Raw genomic sequence first — 24,947 nt, forward strand, 5'->3', positions numbered from 1 at the left:
TTATTCCAAATTTTGAACCTTTGTTGGGGGGGTGTGTTGTACCTGATTGAGTGGCCCGACATTGTCCATTTTCGCACCTGACCTAGCATTTATGCAAATATTGGGATTTGCAAAGTTGGAACAAAATCGGATGATCCTTTCTCTTTCTGTGCAGTAAAATATTTTCTTTGAAAATTTAGACCTTTTGTGGGGGAGATTTCAGAAGGAGGGAATCGATATTGTCCATCTTCGAACTCGATCTAAGTTTGATAATAATTTTACGATGCACCAAATTTGGACTATGTTGGATACTACCTTCGAGAGTTATCGTGCGCACCAGCCAGATAGACAGACGAACGGATGGACATCACTAGATCGACTCCAAATATCCTGAAACGGATTTGGTCCAAAGAGACCTAGTTTCTAACGCCTTTATTTCGATGAGTCACGTTTTCGCCGTATCAAATAATATATTCCCTACTTTAGCCATATGGCTGAGGGCATAAATGGTCCAAATCTGGCACGTTGTAATATTTATATCTGACATAGGTCAGATACGAAATGGAATATATTGGCCCACTCTTTCGGTACCATCACAATATAGGTGGGGGAAGTACATCCGTCGGCAAAATCGACGGATTTTTTCTAACTTTTTACATTTGTCACTAAATCTGAAGCCGTGAACAGCGGGTTATTATACCCTCCACCAAAGTTTGGAGGGTATATTAAGTGTGTCATTCCGTTTGTAACACCTCGAAATATACATTTTAGACCCCACAAAGTATGTATATTCTTGATCGGAAAAAATTCTATGTCGATTTAGCGCTGTCCGTCCGTCTATCCGACTGTGGAAATCACTCTAGCTTGCGAACGAAATGAAATAGGTCGATGAAATTTTTTTTAAATGTTTATTATGTCTGCAGGACTTTTGGTATTTAAAATGGGTTATGTAGGCTCACGTTTTGGTATAGCCCCCCTATATAATGGTACCTCCCGATATTAGGTATTTTGGTGATTTAAGCGACATTATTCACCGGAATTGTTTCAAATTTGGTATTTGAGGTTTGTAATGGATACAAAAGATAATTTGGTAGTTAAAGTTCGTAATGGATACTACAGCCTAAGAGAGAAAATTGTCTATGCAGGTTCACGTCTTCGTATACCCTCCATATAGTGGTTCCTCCTTTTATTCCGTATGAGCTACATTATTCACCGATTTTTTTCAAGTTTCGCATTTGAATATTGAAATGGTTTATGACAAAGGTTGCCTATGCAGGTCCACGTTGACTTATATACCCTCATATAACGGCTACATTCGGTATTTTTTCGATTTTGACAGCATTTTTAACGGATTTTATTTTTTTTTTTTAAATTTGTTCCAAATGGTGGAGGATATTCAGAGAACGGCCCGGCCGAACTTACAGCTGTTTTACTTGTCCTTTTGTCAATAGTTGAACATTTCTTTTCTCAAGATTTGTTCTTCGAGCCAAAGAGACTTGAATTGATACTCCATTAAAATTGATGCCTTTCTCTTCTTCGCCTTTTTTATTGGTTCGGCTAGATTTGAAACTACACCCGAACAGAGAGGTTGCGTTCCTCTTTTCGCTTCTAAAGTTTTCATATCACTTATATTTATAACTTACAATTTCCGGCTTCAGGTTCTCTAGAATACCATTTCATCTTGCAGACTATTGAGCCTTCATTCTTTAGGAGTTTTTCTAGTCCTCTGAGAAAGTCATAGGTCGAAGGCCAAAAATTTCTTATACGTGATTATAGAACACTTAAGATTTGTCATTTTCTTCCTTAGCTTAAGACCTTGGAGGTCTTCCACTCTTTCCGTGAAAATATTCAGATGTCTTATACCGCTGAAGAGAATCTCTAAATATGTCTTATACTACTGATACGGACACTTTAAAATAGGCCATTTTCTCCCATGGAAAGTCTTTTTGCTTTGCTGTTTTAAAACTCAATTCTCCACAGAAGACCTGTTGAAGACCCTCCTAACCATAGGAGACATCGTGAAGGTCTCCTATCCATGGAAGAGCTATTGAAGATATCCTATCCATAGAAGAACTATTGAAGATCTTCTATGCAGGGCGATTGAAGGCTTTCTAACCATTGAAGACCTGAAAGAGGTCTCCAATCACTGGAAGGAAGGGGAAGATTTCCAAGACATAGAAGGTCTTCTATCTCTAAAATACCTGTGGAAGGTCTTCTATCGCTGGAAGACCTGTGATAGGATGCCTATCCACAGAAGACCTGTTGAAGGCCTCCTAACCATAGGAGACATTGTGGAGATCTCCTATCCATGGAAGAGCTATTGAAGATCTCCTACCCATAAAATAACTGTAGAAGGTCCGCTATTCATGGAAAATTGATTGGAGGTCTTCTAGCTGAAGAAGATCAGCTTAAGGTCTCCTATCCAGGGAAGACCTGTTATAATTTGACTATCCTCAAATATAACACCTGATAAAAGTCTCCTGTCTCTAGACCTGTAGAAGGCCTCCGAACCATAGAAGACCTCGTCGCAGAAGGCCTCTTAACAATATAAGACCTGTAAAAGGTCAGCTGCCTCTAGAAGACCTCCTAACCACAAAAGACCTTGTGAAGATCTCCTATCCATAGAGGACCCATTGAAGATCTCCTAGCCATAAAATAACTATAGAAGATCCGCTATTCATGGAAAACTGATTGGAGGTCTTCTAGCTGAAGAAGATCAGCTTAAAGTCTCCTATTCAGGGAAGACCTGTTATAATTTGACTATCCTCAAAGGATCTCGAGAAGATCACCGATGTTTTATACTGGTGACTTAGACTGTAGAAGGCCTCCGAACCATAGAAGACCTCGTCGAAGAAGACCTCGTCGAAAGGCCTCCTAACAATATAAGACCTGTAAAAGGTCAGCTGCCTCTAGAAGACCTCCTAACCACAGAAGACCTTGTGAAGATCTCCTATCCATAGAGGACCCATTGAAGATCTCCTATCCATTAAATAACTATAGAAGGTCCGCTATTCATGGAAAACTGATTGGAGGTCTTCTAGCTGAAGAAGATCAGCTTAAGGTCTCCTATCCAGGGAAGACCTGTTATAATTTGACTATCCTCAATGGATCTCGAGAAGATCGCCGATGTCTGTAAAAGGTCAGCTGCCCCTAGAAGACCTCCTAACCACAGAAGACCTTGTGAAGATCTCCTATCCATAGAGGACGCATTGAAGATCTCCTAGCCATAAAATAACTATAGAAGGTCCGCTATTCATGGAAAACTGATTGGAGGTCTTCTAGCTGAAGAACAAGAGCTTAAGGTCTCCTATCCAGGGAATACCTGTTATAATTTGACTATCCTCAAAGGATCTCGCGAAGATCACCGATGTCTTATGCTGGTGACTTAGACCTGTAGAAGGCCTCCGAACCATAGAAGACCTCGTCGAAGAAGGCCCGTAAAAGGCCTCCTAACAATATAAGACCTGTAAAAGATCAGCTGCCTCTAGAAGACCTCCTAACCACAGAAGACCTTGTGAAGATCTCCTATCCATAGAGGACCCATTGAAGATCTCCTAGCCATAAAATAACTATAGAAGGTCCGCTATTCATGGAAAACTGATTGGAGGTCTTCTAGCTGAAGAAGATCAGCTTAAGGTCTCCTATCCAGGAAAGACCTGTTATAATTTGACTATCCTCAAAGGATCTCGAGAAGATCACCGATGTCTTATACTGGTGACAAGGTATAAAATGCCACCATAGAAAACTTTGAAAGTTTTCTAAAATTTTCTAGAAGGACTCTTATACTTCTTAATTGAAAACCTTCTTACTCTTATATTTTTCTAGAAAATACCTTATACTTCCCGTTCAGCTCCTTTATGATTTTAAAGGTAACAAATTCAGAATATTCGACCTTCTCTTGATATTATCCGAAACATTCCGAAGGATTTTTGTCTAGTTTCCTTTTTAAACGCCGGAATCGATAAAAGTCTCCTTCCAAGGAAAAAAACACAAACTTTGCGAAAAATATTTGTCTATATTCTATGCCGCCGCGTAAAGCCCCGACCGAATGTTGAAATTAGACTAAAAATAAAAACGATTAAATTTAGAATATTTCCTCAACAAAAAAAAACGCTCCAAAATGAAATCTAAAACTGCCAACCTGCACCGCCGCTAACATTGTCCTTGTCTTTGGCGTTTTTCTAACAAAACAGATCAACAGATTTGCAAGCGTTTAGGCTGGCGGTTTCTTTCATGGAAAGATGATCTTGTCGTAAAACAAAACAAGCGTCTTCACTTTGATGTACTGCTGCTGCTGCTGCCATGTGTAAGCTGTTTGTTGTTGTTGTCGTCTGTCAATCAGATAGCCACCCAGCCAGTCACTAGGCCATAACTACTACTGGTGTTGTTGGTAACACGAAACAACATATTGTTTTCCATGGTGTTGTTGTTGTACTTGTTGTTGTCTGGTGGAAACTCCACCCACTTTTACCACACCATAGGCACATACACACATGGTGGGGAGAGTGTGTGTGTTGTGTGTCTGTAGAGGTGGTGGCACGTTAGAGGCAGGGTTGGAAATTGTAGAAAAAATAAGAATTTTTATATTTTCTTTTTTTTTAATTCAGAAGAGAGAGAGAGGGAGAGAGAGAGAAAGGGAGAGAGAGAGAATAAAACATTATATATTTAGGAGAGCTTCCATAAGTCTGCTATGGATGGATAGGACCTGCTATAGGTCTTCTATAGTTAGGCGATCTTCTCGAGATCCTTTGAGGATAGTCAAATTTAAACAGGTCTTCCGTGGGTAGGAGACCTTAAGCCGATCCTCTTCAGCTAGAAGACCTCCAATCAGTTTTCTATGAATAGCAGACCTTCTATAGCTATTTTATGGATAGGAGATCTTCAATGGGTGCTCTATGGATAAGAGATCTTCACAAGGTCTTCTGTGTCTAGGAGGTCTTCTAGAGGCAGCAGACCTTTTACAGGTCTTATATTATTAGGAGGCCTTTTACGGGCCTTCTTCCACGAGGTCTTCTATGGTTCGGAGGCCTGCTACAGCTCTTGAGACAGGAGACTTTAGCAGGCTTAATATTGCTAAGAGGCCTTCTACATGTCTTCTAAAGGCAGGAGACCTTACACATGTCCTAGAAGACCTTTTAGAGGTGATAGGAGACCTCTTTCAGGTCTTCAATGGTTAGAAAGCCTTCAATCGGCCTGCATAGAAGATCTTCAATAGTTCTTCTATGCATTGGAGATCTTCAATAGCTCTTCCATTGATAGGAGACCTCCACGATGTCTCCTATGGTTAGGAGGCCTTTAATAGGTCTTCTGTGGATAGGCTTCCTATCCACAGGTCTTCCCGCGATAGAAGACCTTCCACAGGTATTTTAGAGATAGAAAACCTTCTATAACTTGGAAATCTTCCCCTTCCTTCCAGTGATTGGAGACCTCCTTCAGGTCTTCAATGGTTAGAAAGCCTTCAACCGGCCTGCATAGAAGATCTTCAATAGCTCTTCTATGGATAGGACATCTTCAATAGCTCTTCCATTTATTGGAGACCCCCACAATATCTCCTATGGTTAGGAGGCCTTCGACAGGTCTTCTGTGGATAGGCTTCCTATCCACAGGTCTTCCAGCGATAGAAGATCTACCACAGGTATTTTAGAGATAGAAGACCTTCTATGACTTGGAGATCTTCGCCTATTGTTAGGAGGCCTCTACGATGCCTTCTATGGTTAGGAGGCCTTCTACGGGTCTTCTATGGCTAGGAGATCTTCTGCAGGTCTTTTAGAGATAGCAGTGCTTCAAAAGCTTTTCTATGGCTAAGGGACCTACAACAGGTTTTCTATGAATAGGAAGCCTTCAACGGGTTTTCTATAGATATGAGACCTTCTGCAGGTCTACTATGGAAAGGAGAACTGTTATAGGCTTTCAATGGATTGGAGACATCTCTACGATGTCTTCTATGGTTAGGAGGCCTTCTACAGGTTTTCTATGATTAGGATCCTTCTGATATATGTAGGAGACCTTTTACAGGTCTTCTATGGAAAGGAGATCTGTTACAGGCTTTCTATAGGAGAGAGGAGGCCTTCTACAGGTTTTCTATGATTAGGATCCTTCAGCAGGTCTTCTAGGGGTAGGAAGACTTCAACATGACTTGTAGAGGTAGACGAATTGAAAAGGTTTTCCAGAGACAGGAGGCCTTCTACAGGTCTTATATGGGTAGGATACCTTTCAGGGGTCTTCTAGAGATAGCACACCTTCAAAAGGTCTTCTATGGTTAGGAAGCCTTCAACAGGTCTTCTAGAGATAACACACCTTCCAAAGATCTTCTATGTATGTAGGAGACCTTTTACAGGTCTACTATGGAAAGGAGATCTGTTATAGGCTTTCTATAGGAGAGAGGAGGCCTCCTACAGGTTTTCTATGATTAGGGTCCTTCTGCAGGTCTTCTATGGGTATGGGAAGAATTCAACATGTCTTGTAGAGGTAGACGAACTAAACAGGTTTTCCAGAGACAGGAGACCTTCTACAGGTCTTATATGGTTAGGATAACTTTCAGAAGTCTTCTAGAGATAGGGAACCTTTTTCGGGTCTTCTATGGTTAGGAAGCCTTCAACAGGTCTTCTAGAGATAACACACCTTCAAAAGGTCTTCTAGATATATGTAGGAGACCTTCTACAGGTCTACTATGGAAAAGAGATCTATTATAGGCTTTCTATAGGAGAGAGGAGGCCTTCTACAGGCTTTCTAATGAGAGTCCTTCTGCAGGTCTTCTATGGGTAGGAAGACTTCAACATGTCTTGTAGAGGTAGACGAATTAAACAGGTTTTCCAGAGACAGGAGGCCTCCTACAGGTCTTATATGGTTAGGATACCTTTCAGAGGTCTTCTAGAGATAGGGAACCTTATTCGGGTCTTCTATGGTTAGGAAGCCTTTAACAGGTCTTCTAGAGATAGCACACCTTCAAAAGGTCTTCTAGATATATGTAGGAGACCTTCTACAGGTCTACTATGGAAAGGAGATCTGTTATAGGCTTATATTATAGGCTTATATAGGGTAGGAGACCTCCATGATGTGTTCTAGAGATAGAAGACCTTCTTTAGGTATTTTAGAGATAGAAGACCTTCTTAAGGTCTTCTAGAAACAGAAGAACTTCAGAAGGTCTTCTATGGGTAGGAGACTTACTACAGGTCTTTTAGAGATAGGAGACTTTCAAAGGGTCTTCTGTGAGTAGGAGGCCATCTACAGGTTTTTAGAGATAGGATACCTTTAGCAGGTCTTCTAGAGATAGAAGACCTTTAGCAGGTCTTCTAGAGATAGAAGACCTTTAGCAGGAGACCCACATGATGTGTTCTATAGTAAGTAGACCTTCTGCAGGCCTTCTAGAGATAGAAGACCTTCTTTAGGTCTTTAAGTAACAGAAGACCTTCAGAAGGTCTCCTATGGATAGGAGACTTTCTACAGGTCTTTTAGAGATAGGAGAATTTTAAAAATGTATTCTGTGAGTAGGAGGCCATCCACAGGTTTTTTAGAGATAGGAGACCTTTAACAGGTCTTCTTGAGATAGAAGACATTTAGCAGGTCTGCTAGAGATTGGAAACCTTCTTCAGGTCTTCTATGGATAATAGACTTTCTTCAGATCTTTAAGAGACAGGAGACCTTCAACAGGTCATCTGTGTATAGGAGGCCTTCTACTGGTATTTTTTGTATAGGAGACATTAAATAGTTTTTTTTTTTTAAATATTAGGAGACCTTCATAGGTCTTCTATGGATGGGAGAACTTCTAGAGGTCGTGTAGGGTTAGGAAATCTTCCATAGATTTTCTATGAACAGGAGACCTACTACGATATTTGAGAGACCTTCAACGGGGTTTCCAGGGATAGGATGCCTTTTATACGTCTTCTGTGAATAGCTGATCTCCTATGGGTTTTCTCCTCCTTAGAAGACCTCCAAAAGATCTTCTGGGAATAGTAGACCACCTATAAGACTTCCATGCATAGGAGACCATATTTGAGATTCTGTGGAGAGAAACCCTTTTGCTATTTATTTTTAAAAATTTTTGAAACCCCATCCCTGGTTGCTGGGTATTCATTTCAAAATTGGCATTCAATCGTAACGAAAACTAGCAACACGGCATCAGATGGTTGCAAAACGCTCTGAAAACTAAGCGTTTTGTGAGTTTTCCGTTTGTGTTAGACCCCCAATTGCAAGTGTTTTTTTTTTTTTTTTTTTTTTTTTTTTTGGTTTCAAGTTTTGACTACTTGACGGTCTGCCTCCCGGCTTCTTCATATCATTTTTTATTTTTGTTTTAATGTTTTATTTCCATTTTTTTCTCCAAGTCTCCAAGTCTTACCAAAAACGTTAGCGTTGTGTCTATTGGCTGGAATTGTAAACAGTTTTGTGTTACATTAACGATTTCGCAGCCGACGATGGCGGCGTTGAAAGAGAGCGAGAGAAACTATTGCAAACTAAGTTGGAACACGATAAATTCATTAGATGGCAATGACGATGGCAGGTCCATGTTTTTTTTTTTTTTTTTTGGTTTTTTTTTTGCAGACAGACAGATAGCCAGCCAAAGAAAAATAAAACGGCAATGGAGGTATGCCTAAAAAAGGGGCGGAGGGTCCGCTTCGGCGGCAAATACCCATAGCCATAGTTTCAACATCATACCGACATGCCGCCAACATTCGTTCGTTCGTTCAGACAAGTGCCTTGCAACTTTCACCCAAAACAAAAATTTGTGGCAAACAATAATATCTTGTTGTTGTTGTTATTGCTGTTGTTATTGGCATGTTGTTGCTGTTGTTGTTGTTTTATATTTTTAGTTATGATCACAAAACGAGATCATATCTTTGGGCCAACAAACCAAACAAAAATTTCACAAATTAACAAATACTTGTAAGAAATGTCGACTGGATTGGCTGTTTGGCCTGGCCTGGCTCTCGTTCACCAGGAAAGTTTGTTGAAGAAGTTTTCCAATTTGCAAAAAAAAAATTAGAAATTCTCAAAATCGCATTGTTGTTATTCTTGTCAAACAATTTGAAATGTTGTAAAATTACAAGTTTTTCCTAGCCAGAAATACAGATGACTGGCTGTTATGAGACCTGAAGTCAACAGGGAATTGTCATTATCGATAACAAAACCAGTAAAGAAAGTCTTAAAGACGGGCGGGGCCGACTTTATGATACCCTACACCACTTTGCTAATTTAGTAGAGCTCCGCATAAAAATTAAAAGTTTTTATGGGAGAATTCAATCATACACGCCATGATTATAATCGTAATTTAAAGTTCCGAAGGACTAAATATGCCGAAGCATTTGTATCTTTTAAATTCGGACTCGTATTGCCCATTTGGTGCAAAGTTAATTTGAAATCCGATAAAGATATATATGGGAGCTATATCCAAATCTGAACCGATCTCGATAAAATTTGGCAAAGATATTTCCGAACTGTTTTTGATATATTTCCCCAAATATTGTTGTTACGGAGGGCATATTACGGCTGTGGGTAACAAATACAACAAATCGGATGAACAGTATATATGTGGGAGCTATAGCTATATCTGAACCGATCTTCACCAAATTTGACAAACTACCTTCTAGACTAAATTCGATCCTATGTGCCAAATTCCATCCCATTTGGACAAATATTAGACGTTTGGTGCACAATCAAAGGTAAATCGGACGAAGTTATATATAGGGAGCTATATCCAAATCTGAACCGATCTCGATAAAATTTGGCAAAGATATTTCTGAGCTGTTTTTGATATATATCCCCAAATATTGCTGTTACGGAGGGCATATTACGGCTTGCGAAGGACAAAAATAACAAATCGGATGAACAATATATATGGGAGCTATAGCTATATCTGAACCGATTTCCATCAAATTTGGCATACTTATTTTCAGGCCTAATTTGGTTGTATGTGCAAAATTCCATACTATTCGGGCCGATATTACACGTTTGGTGGACAATAAATCGGCAAATCGGACGAAGATATATATGGGAGCTATATCTAAATTTTGACCGATTATCTCCATTTTCAATAGGGTTCGTCCTTGGGCCAAACAAATGATTTGTGCAAAATTTCATCTGGATAGGGCAATAAATGCGAACTGTACTTTGTTTACAAAAATACATGGACAGACGGACGGACGGACGAACATGCATAAATCGACTCAGAATGTGATTCTATGCAGATCATCAAAAGGAACTATGGTTCTATCTCGTTTCCTTTTTGCCTGTTACAAACAAATGCACAAAGACATAATACCCTGACCAGCTTGTGGTGTAGGGTATAAAAATCAGGTTTTGCTCCAACTGTGCAAATCGTAATATTTGTATCGGTGCTAGGTCAGGTGTGAAAATGGACAATATAGGTCCACTCCATCAAGTACCTCGCCCGCAAAAGGCGAAAATTTGGAATAAATATAACTCTCATAAAATGTGATGTAGGAGTCCGATTGTCTTCATATTACACACATCACAATAATTTTTATTAACCCAAGATCTGATGTGAAAATGGATTATGTCGGACCACTTCTTCTGGTACCTCCTCCACAAACGTCAAAAATTTGAGTATCCCTGAAACCCAAAAAAAAAAAAAAAAAAACGCGAAATTAACATCCGATTCCATTCAGACTTAGCGCATCTCAATACTTCCATCCACACAAAGATGGTACGTATCAGAACATTCCTACTGATACCTCCCCCACAAAGGGTCAAAGTTGTGAATAACCAAAACGATTATAAAATCCGAAATAAGCATCCGTCTCTCTTCATATTTTACACTTCCCATTATTTCTATTAACAAAAAATCTGCTGTGAAGGTGGACGATATCGGTCCACTCCTTCTGGTACGACCCCCCCCCCCCCAATGAAAGTTCGTAACTGGTACTGCAGCCTATGGCAAAAAATTGCGTATGCAGACCCACGTCTTCGTATAGCCACCACATAACGGTACCTCCCATTATTCGATGTTTTGATGATTTTAGCGACATTATTCACCGAAATTGTTTGAAATTTCGTAATAAAAATTCATAACTGGTACTACAGCCTGTGACGGAAAATTGCCTATGCAGGTCCTATTTTGACGATTTTAGGAGGAATATTAACCGAAATTGTTTGAAATTTCGTATTTGAATCTCATAATAGATACTACATTCGTGGCGGAAAATTGTCTATGCAGGTCCAGGACTTCGTATAGCCCCATAAATTGGTACCTCCCTATCCTAATCGGTATTTCGTGATTTAAGCGAAATTATTCACCGGAAATGTTTCAAATTTGGTATTTTAAGTTCGTAATGGATACCACAGCCTATGACAGAAAATTGTCTATGCAGATCCAGGTCTTCGTATAGGCCCCATATATTAGTACCTCCCTATATTCGATATTTTGACGATTTTAGGTGGAATATTCATCGAAATTGTTTAAAATGTCGTATTTGAAGTTCCTAATAGGTACTACATCCTATGACAGAAAATTGTCTATGCAGGTTCAGGTCTTCGTATAGCCCCCATATATTAGTATTTTCCCTATATTCGGTATTTTTGTTTTTTTTTACGTATTTTTTAAGCTAAATTTTTCACCGGATTTTTTTTTTAAGTTTCGTATTTGAATATTGTAATGGCTTATGACAAAAGTTGCCTTTGCAGATCCACGTCTTCGTATAGACCCCAATATAACGGCTATTTTCTGGATTTTTAAGATTTCTCCAGAATTTTTAACGGATTTTATTTTTTTTTTTTTCATTTTTCTCCAAGTGTTGGAGGGTATTCAAAGTTCGGCCCGGCCGAATTTACTGCTTTTTATACCCTACACCACAAGGTGGTCAGGGTGTTATGTCTTTGTACATTTGTTTGTAACAGGCAAAAGGAAACGAGATAGACCCATAGTTCCTTTTGATGATCTGCATAGAATCACATTCTGAGTCGATTTATGCATGTCTGTCCGTCCGTCTGCCCGTCTGTCCATGTATTTTTGTAAACAAAGTACAGGTCGCATTTATTGCCCGATCCAGATGAAATTTTGCACAGATCATTTGTTTGGTCCAAGGACGAACCCTATTGAAATTGGAGATAATCGGTCAAAATTTAGATATAGCTCCCATATATATCTTCGTCCGATTTGCTTTTTATTGTGCACCAAACGTGTAATATCCAGCTAGAATTGTATGAAATTTTGCATATACACCCAAATTAGACCTGAAAATAAGTATGCCAAATTTGATCGAAATCGGTTCAGATATAGCTATAGCTCCCATATATATTGCTCATCCGATTTGTTATTTTTGCCCTCCGCAGCCGTAATATGCACTCTGCAACAACAATATTTGGGGAAATATATCAAATACAGCTCAGAAATACATTTGCTAAATTTTATCGAGATCGGTTCCGATTTGGATATAGCTCCCATATATAGCTTCGTCCGATTTACCTTGTATTGTGCACCAAACGTCTAATATTTGTCCAAATGGGATGAAATTTGGCACTTACGACCGAATTGAGTCTGGAAGCTAATATGTCAAATTTGGTGAAGATCGGTTCAGATATAGCTATAGCTCCCATATATATTGTTCACCCGATTTTTTGTATTTGTTACCCACAGCCGTAATATGCACTCCGTAACAACGATATTCAGGGAAATATATCAAAAACAGCTCAGAAATGCCTTTGCCAAATTTTATCGAGATCGGTCCCGATTTGGATATAGCTCCCATAAATAACTTCGTCCGATTTACCTTTTATTGTGCACCAAAAGTCTATAATTTGCCCAAATTGGATGAAATTTGGCATTTTCGACCGAATTGAGTCTAGAAGCTAATATGTCAAATTTGGTGAAGATCGGTTCAGATATAGATATAGCTTCCATATATATTATTCATCCGATTTGTTATATTTGTTACCCACAGCCGTAATATGCCCTCCGTAACAACAATATTTGGGGAAATATATCAAATACAGCTCAGAAATATCTTTGCCAAATTTTATCGAGATCGGTTCAGATTTAGCAAATAGCTCCCATATATAACTTCGTCCGATTTGCTTTTTATTGTGCACCAAACGTTTAATATTTGTCCAAATGGGATGGAATTTGGCACATACGACCGAATTGAGTCTAGAAGGTAGTATGCCAAATTTAGTGAAGATCGGTTCAGATTTGGATATAGCTCCCATATATATCTTTATCGGATTTCAAATTATACAATTCGGATTTTAAAAGATACAAATGCTTTGGCATATTTAGTCCTTCGGAACTTTAAGTGATAATTATAATCAATGGCGTGTATGATTGAATTCTCCCATAAAAACTTTTAATTGTTATGTGGAGCTCTACTAAATTAGCCAAGTGGTGTAGGGTATCACAAAGCCCGGCTCGGCCCGACTTTAAGACTTTCTTTACTGGTTAAGATTGTAACAGAATTTTTAACGGATTTTATTTCTTTGAAAATTTCCAAATTTTTTTTTTTCCAAATGGTGGAGGGTATTCAAAGTTCGGCCGAACTTACTGCTATTTAATTGTTATTATAGACTTTACATAGGAGCTCTGCCATGCAGCCCCGCCATATAAACAATTCGAATATTTTATATATTTGCTTCTAAAATTGTAAGTAAATGGTGGATATTTGTATATTCAACTTACCTCTTTCTAAAATTTATCCTTTTGCCATTGATCCGAAAGAAATTACGATTTCTTTTCCTTTTATTTTTGTTTTCGAAATTTCAGGCCAAGAATGATAATTTCCACAGTTGTTCTTGTTTAATTTCGCTGTAAATAAATAAAACAAAAAAAAAAAACCGCACTGTGAGAATTGAAACCGGAACAAAAATAATCATATCGACTTATTTATAAACGAAAAAAGAAAAAAAAAAAAAAAACAGCAACAAAAATAACTTAAAGACGGGTGGGTATTTTTGAAACGAAAAAACAGAAACAGAAACAAAAATAACAATAAGTGAAGAACCAGAAAAAAAACGCGCCAAAATAATCTTAAGCAATCAAAACTGCAGGCAGGTCGTTTCAGGGTATCCCCATACCTCCCCCCGCCCCCTCAACCACATATCACCTTCACAAATGAAAAACATTCCATTCATATTTTGCATTTCAAATGAAATCAATGGAAATATTAATTGTGAAATAATTTCAATAATCGAATGCTAATGACAATCGGTTTTGAATGCCCGAGTCTTTGATGGCTGGTGGGATGAATGACCAACTAACCATCTCCCCACCACGTTACAGTTCTTATTTGTTGTAAGCAACAAAAACAACAACAACAACAAGAAATTTCAAATTGATATTTATTTTGAGGGAGAATTCTGTTGCATAATTCACTTTGTTGTTGTTGTTGTGGTTTTGCCCATTTTGTTTTTGTTTTGCGATGGTTGTTTTATTTTTAATTCTGCATTATCTTGTTGTTGTTGCTTTTTTTCTTTGGGTTGCCAAAAATAGCCTTTTGCTTGAGCGTTAAGCATGCCTCGAAGTAATTATCCGAATGTGTTTGTCGTTATCATCATCATCATCATCGGAATCAGCATCACCCTCTTCCCATGGTGATAATTTGAATTATTTGTTGTTGTGTAAAAGAAATTTAATAAAAGGAACAACAAAAACAATTTGAAGAAATTTAATGAACGACCGCTTCTTTCATAGCCTTAAATGCTACCTTCTAGAGGGGTTCCATAGATACATCAGCTAATAAGGGCTTTTACTAAATTGGGCACCTCTAGAGCTCTCCCAGTTAGAAGATCCTCAATAGGACATTTAAGGGTCTAAAATTCGTGTAGGACTCTGTGGCAGGCTTAAGCAAAAATATAATCTTCTGTAGGTCATCTACAGACAAAAGAACATGCAGGTGTATTCGAAAAATTCGAAAACTTAGGATTTATGGATAACACAAGAAGAGGGTCTTCTAAAGTTAGAAAAAATTCTTCTAAAGAGGACCTACAGATAAAATACCTTCTACAGGCTCGCCATAGGAGGCGTATTTATAAAATTTTTTAAAAAGTGCCTACTGCTAACAATTTTGTTAAAATATTTTAAATATTTTTAATAAGTCCACGCTAGGCAAAACTCTTGAAAAAACGTTTTTAAAAAATCCACCCTTGCCGAATGTCTTAATATAAATATTTTAAAAAAAACACGCTTATTAGAGGATTTTAAAAATATTTATAAAAAAAAAAAATCCAAAAATCTTGAAAATATATTTTTAAATTTTTAAAAAATTCTAGGCTTATTAATGGTCTTGGAAAACATTTTTTCTAAAATCCACACTTATTAAAGAGGTTATCCATAAACACAAGAAGAGGGTCTTCAAAAGTTAGAAAAAATTCCTCTAAAGAGGTCCTACAGATAAAATACCTTCTACAGGCTCGCCATAGGAGGCGTATTTAAGTCAGCCATAAACACGAGAAGAAAGTCTACTATGGATAGAAAAAAAAACCTCCTAGAGTGGTTCTACCGACCTTCTGCAGGTTCACCCTAGTCGGAAGATTTTCAAGAAGCATTCTAAAAAATAGATTTAAGAAATACAAGCTTGAAATTATTTTAAAAATACACGGAAAAGTTTTCAAAAAGTGCCTACTGCTAACAATTTTGTTAAAAATATTTTTGAAATATTTTAAATATTTTTAATAAGTCCATGCTAGGCAATACTCTTGAAAAAAAAAAAAAATTAAAAAATCCACCCTTGCCGAATGTCTTAATATAAATATTTCAAAATACCACACTTATTAGAGGATTTTAAAAATATTTATAAAAAAAAAACAAAAAACTTGAAAATATATTTTTAAAATATCCAGAGGATTTTAAAAAAATATATTAACAAAAATCCAAAAATCTTAAAAATATATTTTTAAAAAATCCATGCTTATTAGAGTTTTTTAAAAATATAAAATCCAAAAATGTTGAAAATATATTTTTAATTTTTTTAAAAAAAAATCTAGGCCTTTTAAAGGTCTTGAAAAAATATTTTTCAAAAAACCATGCTTATAAAGGTCTTGAAAAAATATTTTTCAAAAAACCATGCTTATAAAGGTCTTGAAAAAATATTTTAAAAAATCCACGCTTGACGAAAGTTTGGCACGATTTTCGAAAGCCTTGAAAAATATTTTTTTTTTTAAATCCGCGGTCTCCGAAAGTCTTGAAAAATATTTTTTATTTAAAAATACACGTCTTGAAAAATATTTTTAAAAAATCCACGATTTTCGAAAGTCTTGATTTTTTTTTTTTTAATCCACGCTTTCCCGGAGTCTTGAAAAATATTTTTTTTTTAAATCCACGCTCTCCGAAAGTCTTGAAAAATATTTTTTTTAAATCCACGTCTTGAAAAATATTTTTAAAAAATCCACGCCCATTCTAAGTCTAGAAAAAATATTTTTTAAAAAATCCACGCCCATTAAAAGTCTTGAAAATTTTTTTTTAAATCCATGCTTATTCTGAGTCTTGAAAAATATTTTTAAAAAATCCACGATTTTCGAAAGTCTTGAATTTTTTTTAAAAATCCACGCTTTCCCGGAGTCTTGAAAAATATATTTTTTTTTTAAATCCACGCTCTCCGAAGTCTTGAAAATATTTTTTTTAAATCCACGTCTTGAAAAATATTTTTAAAAAATCCACGCCCATTCTAAGTCTAGAAAAATATTTTTTAAAAAATCCACGCCCATTATAAGTCTTGAAATATTTTTTTTTAAATCCATGCTTATTCTGAGTCTTGAAAAATATTTTTTAAAAAATCCATGCTTATTCTAAGTCTTGACAAAATATTTTTTAAAAAATCCACGCCCATTATAAGTCTTAAAAAAATATTTTTTTAAAAAAACCATTGAAAAAATATTTTTTAAAAAATCCATGTTATTCTAAGTCTTGAAAAATATATTTTTTTAAAAAATCCATTGAAAAATATTTTTTAAAAAATCCATGTTATTCTAAGTCTTGAAAAAATATATATTTTTAAAAACCCACGCCGATTCTAAGTCTTCAAAAAATATTTTTCTAAAAATTCTACGCCTCGTCTAAGTTTTGAAAAAATGTTTTTTTAAAAAATACACGCATATTCTATGTCTATTTTTTTTAAATCCATGCCTATTCTAAGAAAAAATTATTTTTAATAAATCCACGCTTTTTAAAGGACTTGATAAAATGTTTTTAATAAATCTACGCTTATTAAAAGACTCGAAAAAATAATTTTAATAAATCCACGTTTATTAAAAGACCCGAAAAAATATTTTTAATAAATCCAGGCTTACTAAAGGACTTGAAAAAATAATTTTAATAAATCTGTGCTTATTGAAATTATTCGGAAAAATATTTTTTAAAAATCCACACTTCTTAAAATCTTTCGAATTTTTTTTTTTTTTTTGAAAATCCACGCTTATTAAAATCTTTATGAAAAATATTTTTAAAATATTCACACATATTAATGAGTTTGACAAAAATGTTTTAAATATCCACGCTTATTGAAGGTCTACGCTTATCATCTCCTATTAATGGTCTTGAAAAAATATTTCTTACAAATCCACAACTGTACAAAGTTTTGTAAAAATGTTCACTTCAGTAGGCTTCACCCACTTTACTTTATTTATTTATTTATTTATTTTTTTTTTTTTTTTTGATCGACATTTTTGCTTTATACTCTAAAGAATTCAATGAGGATTATAGTTTCCATTTTTTTAATTATTTACCCTTTAAAATACGTCATGAAAAAATAATGGACTTATATAAACATTCATTAACACATTCTAAAATAAAAAAAAAAAAATCTGTGATCCAGCCGTCAAAAAATATGGATTAAATATTTACGGTCTACGGTTTTCTATAGAGCACCTATAACGGTACCCTCAGATATTCGGTATTTTCCGACATTTTATAGGATTATCCCATACTTGGTATTATGAGATCGCAATATTTGGTTATGTAGCCAAACTTTTTGCATAGCCCCATATAATCATATCCCCCGAAATTTGGTATTTGAATAATGTTTGGAGAATTTGTCACCAGAATTATTTAAAAATTTGCAGGATTGTTCTAAATGGTGGAGGGTATTTAAGGTTTCCATATGGCTTACAGAGGGAATATATCATTTGATACGACCAAAACGTGCCTCATAGAAATAATGGTATTAGAACCTAGGTCTCTTTGGACCAAATCCGTTTCAGTACGTTTAGAGACGATCTACGTTTGTCAGTCCGTCTGTCTGTCAGGCTGGTGTGCACGATAACTCTCGAAGGGAGTATCCGATTTAGCCCAAACATTTTATTTGGAGATGTACAATATCGGTCCACTCCTTATGGTACACAGAAAGATAAAGGATAATCCGATTTTGCTCCAACTTTGCAAATCCTAAAATTTGCATCAGTGCTGGGTCAGGTGCGAAAATGGACAATATCGATTCACTCCTTCTCGTCCCCGGCCCACAAATGGTCAACATTTTGAATAATTATAGCTCTTATCAAATATAATGTTAAAGTCCGATTGTCTTCAAATTACACACATCACAATATTTTTATCAACCCAAGGTCTAGAATATATCGGTCCACTCCTTCTGGTACCTCGCCCACAAAGGGTAAAATTTTTGAATATCCATGAAGCTTATAAAACGCGAAATTTACATCCGATTCCATTCAGACTTGGCACATCTCAATATTTCTATCACCACAAGATCTGTTATAAAGAAGGTAGAGATCGGACCATTTCTTTTGGTACCTCCCCCACAAAGGGTCCAAGTTTTAAATAACCACAAATTATAAAATCCGAAATATGTATCCGGTTCTCTTAATATTGCACACATCCCATTATTTTTACTAGATCCATCTGTGAAGATGGGATATATCGGCCCACTCCTTTTGGTATCTGCCCCACAACGGGTACAATTTTTGAATATCCATGAAGCTCATAAACCGCGAAATTAAGATCCGATTCCATTCACATCTCAATATTTCTATCAACACAATATCTGTTATCAAGAAGGTAGAGATATGACCATTTCTTGTGGTACCTCCCCCTCAAAGGGTCAAAGTTTTGAATAACCAAAACGATTATAAAACAAGTAAGCAAAGGCTACAGTCGAGCGGGGCCGACCGTTGAATACCCTACAACACTATAATAAACGATACAGTTCATATAGGCGAGATACTCGAAAGAATTCCGCAAGATATTGTGACAAATAATAAAAGAAAACCATCAGGTTTCGTTCTCTAATTTTCGAATAATAGCAATTTTAACTAATTTGCTCATTTCCAATTTATTGGTAGATGTTGTACTTAAATGGTCTTCCTAGATCTGGAACCAATATTTCCCAAAGACCCATAGTCTCTCAGAAGTGGCAAAAGATTAACATTTATTCTTGGCTTTTGACTGAAACGCATCTATATGAGATATAGACACTTGACTATATTCTTTAACGAAATAGTCAGAAGTGCGTCTTTCCTGTATTTGTGAATTCTCCAAGAAGTCACTGCAATGGACATTTTCGTATTTTGTCTACAAAAGTTGGCAAACTATTTCACACATTGAATATTCTTGGATGGCCATCCGAAATTGCTTGGCTTTTGCAATGTGCGGTAACCCCCATTCAAATGTGCGCGAGGATCGGGCGATAATTACGAACTGCTGACAATGTTGCATTTTTTTGGTCCATTTCAACCTCTAAATATATGGCGATCATCTCCAAAAGAGTAGGCTTCTATTCTGACCCTCATCTTGTCCCCATGCAAAATTTCGTAAGGATCGGGCCATAAATGCGATCTGTATATGATATCCTGATATCCTAACTACTTAGTTTTGTTAGCTGTAGAAATATTACCAAATGTTTATTTCAAAATGAAAATATGCCAAAAATATGACAAAATTGAAAAAATATGAGAAAATTTACAAAATCAATATTTTCATCTTTAGAGAGATATTTTTATGCGATTTTTTAGGCGTTTTTTCTTTTCTGCCAAGAGGCCATTCTGAATTAATGAGAACTGTCGAAATCAGTTCAGCAGTTCTCGACATAAAAGACATCTTTCAAGCATATCTTCTTTGATAGACATATATGTCGCACATATTTTGCTATATATCCGGTTTGTTGGATGTTAACATCAAAGTAAAGGTCAGAAGTAACCTTGTGATGGCCTTGTGATTTCGCCGGGTTTTAAAATATTCACGTTTTAATGAAAAATTTTGATTTTTTCAACACAAAAGATATGGTCTATTTTACCCGCTAAATATAATCCGATGTCCACCCAAATTGGTAGGCTTCTTCCCCGCCCTAAACTCTAGCTACATGCGAAATTCCGCGTCGATTGGTCTATAAATGCGACCTGTATAGCTACTGCAAAATCCGATATTTTTTCAGTATTTGGTCCATTTCAACCCCTAAACATTTGGCGATCATCTCCAAAAGAAATAGGGTTCTATTCTGACATTTACCCCACCTCCATACTAAATTTCGTGAAGATCGGGCCATAATTGCGACCTGTAGAGTGATTACAAATTAACATGGACAGACGGACAGACGGACAGACGGACGGACGGACATACATAGCTAGATCGACTCAGCTCGGCGAGCTAGGAAGATCCATATATACTTTCCTATATGGGAAACCAATATTTCGTGGTGTTACATAATTTTTGGCCCAATCAAACTTATAATACCCCCAACACATAGTGTTGTAGGGTATAATAAGCTTCCGGATCACTTCATATTGCACACATCCCATTATTTCAACTAACATAAGATCTGCTGTGAAAATGGGAGATACCGGTCCACTGCTTCGGGTACCCACAAATTAATGATTTTGGGTACAAACAAATTTAAAAGCATTAAATTTAAATTTTTTAAAAAATACTTTAAACAATTTGAAATGCGGTGGAATGGAAGTTTAAAAAAAATTTAATTGAAAAATAATGAGATCCATGATCATTTCTCACTGGAATTTGGTTTAAAATTCATACTTTGATGGAATTGAAAAAAAAATATTATTAAATCTGTTGATTGAAAAAATATTTGTTTAGAAAATCGAAGATTTTAAAGACATTAGAAAAAATCGTTTTAAATTTTTCATAAAATACTTATTTTTTAAAATTTTGATTTTTGTATTTTTTTTTTTGGGTTCATTTCATTTTCAAACTATAAGTGACGCGCCATCTCTCAGACGTGAGATGTGACATGCATGACATGCCAGCCATGCAGGCAGGCAGTCAGTTCGAGTACATGATGTTGGAGCTTGTTCCATTCACTGGTAAAAAAAAACGCACATACACACACACACACACCAACAACAACATCAAACATTACTGCAATGGCTCAAGAGGTGGGCCAAAGGCTAGGGTTGAGGGGTCGGTGGGGGCCCATGGTGTCTTGATTCTATGTTTCGTTTCGTCGTATCTTTGTTACGTTTGCCATTTATTTTCGGTAAAATTTTGTACACATTTCAATTTTCGGTTTTTTTTTTTTCGTTTTATTATTTTTTTTTATTTTGCATTACACATTCGTAGTTGTCGAATCTATTCGTGTGTGTGTGCGAGTGTGTATTTTGTTTGTTTCGCGATTGTGTTGTGCTGGCTGGCTGTCTCACTGACTGGCTGACTGCCTGCTGATATATATTTTTATTTATACCGGCAAAAGTCCAACAACAAATGCTAAACATCAGTTGAGAATTTGCGAAGCGTTTTTTAGAACAACAACGAAAAATTATTTGTTGGTGTATTGCAATTTTTTTCGGTTTTATTTTTACTTGATTTTTTTTTTTGTGTCGTTTTTGGATTCGTTTCGTATTCGGCACGGCATGGCGTGTGTCTGGTTGATACCAACAGATATAGATTTTTAAAATAAAATATATGGTATAGGTCGGTCTTCAGCTGTACGTAGTAGTAGGGAGATTCTCTGTGTGTGTGTGTATCGCCGAGTGTGTGTGTGTTTGGATTTGTATATTTTTACTATATTCATTTATTTGTATAACGATTTGTTTTGATTACGATATCGTGGAGACGTTTGCAATTTTTTTTTTCATTATATTTTTCTTGTTTCCAATTTTTATTATTTTTTATTTTTGTTTATTCATCGGTTTTCGCAATGCCTTGGGTTTGACGGGCCCTCAGCAGAGAGTTTCATATTTTCTTTTTCTTTATTTTGTATATTTATTTTTTTTTTTGCAAATAAAATAACACAGTAGCTCTATAGCAATTTTGTTGGTTATTTTTCTCCAGTCCAACACTCATTCACTCACAGCAACAGCAACAACAATACCACCGCAAACAAAGTAAACAAAAATACCTCAGGAAAATAAAACGATATACAAAAATAAAAATCATTCAAAATACCCACAGAACAAAAAAAAACATAACCAAGAAAAAAAAAAAAAAAACAAAATTATGTCTAACTACCGCACGAGTTAATATCGTCGTAGAACATACGTCGTTGTTGTTCGTACGCCAAAAACTAAAAAAAGAAGTGTATCTCAATCTAAAAAGTTCACAACAAACACTAAACTACATCAACTAAGTTTGCAGAGGCGCACACACACATACACTTGGCCACACACAACAACAAAAACGAGCAACAACGAAATAGCCGATTTCGTGTAAACGAGCCCCAAAGATGATGATTTTTTGGGCTCCCATTGCACACACCAACAAAATGGAAGGGGGAGAGCGAGAGCGAGAGATAGAGCAAAGAGCGAGAGCGAGAGATAGAGCAAAGAGCGAGAACCAAACACTCATGCAATACGGGATTTACTTCTCTTCCATCAACTCTTTGTTGTTTTGAGGATGAGAGCACCCAAAGCGCCTCTCAAACACAAGGTAGTGTGGTTAACGGACAAGTGCATGGCAAATACTCTCCATTAAAGAGTAACAAGAGAAAATTGAGTTACAAATTAGAATTGTTTTGAATGTGAATGGCGAAGCAGAAGCAAAAAAGAAAAGAGTCGCACAGTAACACATCAGTGATGTCAACTTTTTAAGATGTTTTAATGATATTATATAGGCAAAAGCGTAGATATTTAGAAATTGAGATAAAACGGGCATTTTAGGGAATATTTTTATATTCTCCACCGTTCTATGGAGGGTATATTAAGTTTGCCATTCCCCTTGAAACACCTCGAAATATACATTTTAGGCCCCACAAAGTATATATATTCTTGATCAGCAGAAAATTCTATGTCGATTTAGTGATGTCCGTCCGTCTATGGAAATTACTCTAGCTTCCGAACAAAAGGAAGTACGTTGATAAAATTTTACTCAAATGTGTATTATTTCTGCAGGACTTTTGCTATTGAAAATGGACTATGTAGATCCACGTCTTCGTATAGCCCCCATATAACGGTACCTCCCGATATTCGGTATTTTGATTTTAGCGACATTATTTGCCGGAATTGTTTCAATTTTGGTATTTGAAGTTCGAAATGGATACTACAGCCTATGACAGAAAATTGTCTGTGCAGGTCCAAGTCTTCGTATAGCCCCCATATAACGGTACCTCCCAAAATTCGGTATTTTGATGATTTTAGCGCCATTATTCACTGGAATTGTTTTAAATTTGGTATTTGAAGTTCGGAATGAATAGTACAGCTTATGACAGAAAATTGTCTATGCAGGTCCACGTCTTCGTATAGCCCCCATATAACGGTACCTCCCGATATTCGGTATTTTGATGATTTTAGCGACATTATTTACCGGAATTGTTTCAATTTTGGTATTTGAAGTTCGTAATGGATACTACATCCTAAGACAGAAAATGAGCCATGTAGGTCCACGTCTTCGTATAGGCCCCATATAACTGTACCTCCCGATATTGGGTTTTCAATTAAGTGGTAGTTTTCGGATTTTTTTTTGTAAATTTTCAAGATACTTCCAAATAGTGGAGGGTATTAAAAGTTCGGCCCGGCCGAAATTAGCTTCTTTTTATTTGTTAAACCCTCATTTTTTATTTCCAATTCCATTAGGACTCGGCAAATCTACATTTCTATCAGCACAAGATTTGTTATAAAGACGGTAGAGATCGAATCATTCCTTCTGGCACCTCCCCCGTAAAGGGTCAACATTTTGAATATGCAGAAAACTCGAAAAACGCGAAATAAGCATCGGATTGTCTTTAAATTTCAAACATCCCAATATTTGTACTAAAACAAGATTTGGTGCGAAGATAAAATATATCGGAGTACTCCTTCTGGCACCTCGCCCACAACGAGTCAAAATTGTGAATAACCAAAGCGATCATTAAATGGGAAATATGCATCCGATTCATTCTAAGCTACACACAACCCAATATTTCTATTAACGCAATATCTGGAGTGAAGATTTGATATATCTGTCCATTCCCCATGCCAAAACGATCATAAAATTCGAAATATTCGATTTCGAAACATGGAATGATCGACTTTTTTTTAAATTTGCACATCTCAATATTTTTATCAAAAGCAAATCATGTGGGATACTTCGGTCCACTTTTGAATATTTTCCAAAAAATTATCACATATCTCATATGAAGTACAGGAAGTAGTCGATATAGGCCAAATCAGGTACCCTGTAATATTTTTTTGACATAGTTCAGATACGAAATGGAAAATATTTGCCAACTCTTTCAGAACCTTCCCCACAAAGGGTTAAAAGCATCTGTCGGCAAGCCGATGACTTAAGTCCGGAAAACCTTTTAGAATAGTCCGCATAGAACGGAATATACCCCATTACTCATATTTTGATGATTCTAGTCTCATTTTCAAATTAAATGGTCTAAAATTTGGATTTTGGGTTGGCTGGCAAATAAATGTTATATTTACAAGTATATCGATATTCAAATATTTACTTGTCTATAATTTAAGCTTAAGCTCTTTATCATGTATAGGAATTTCGGAACTCGGTTTTGTCATGTTACTCATTAATTTAATTATTTATTTATTTGATTACTTTAGTTTTAGGTAAAAATGTTCCTGGCAATCTAAGAATCTTTTAATTATATTATTATTGCTATTATTATTATTATCATTATTATTATTATTATTAT

General features: G+C 36.0%; 1 protein-coding gene across 4 annotated transcripts in view; it reads right to left on the minus strand.

Moving 5' to 3' along the window:
• The window catches only part of LOC131806341 (endothelial zinc finger protein induced by tumor necrosis factor alpha-like), a 115,652-nt gene that overhangs the window by 29,481 nt on the left and 61,224 nt on the right, over positions 1–24,947 (minus strand). For all 4 annotated transcript variants that reach the window (XM_059130336.1, XM_059130335.1, XM_059130334.1 and 1 more), the window contains exon 2: positions 13,604–13,729. The gene's annotated coding sequence lies outside the window, so the exon portion shown is untranslated. The remainder of the gene's footprint in view (positions 1–13,603; positions 13,730–24,947) is intronic.

This window comes from Musca domestica, unplaced genomic scaffold (assembly GCF_030504385.1).
Source record: "Musca domestica strain aabys unplaced genomic scaffold, Musca_domestica.polishedcontigs.V.1.1 73, whole genome shotgun sequence".
Lineage (NCBI taxonomy): Eukaryota > Metazoa > Arthropoda > Insecta > Diptera > Muscidae > Musca > Musca domestica.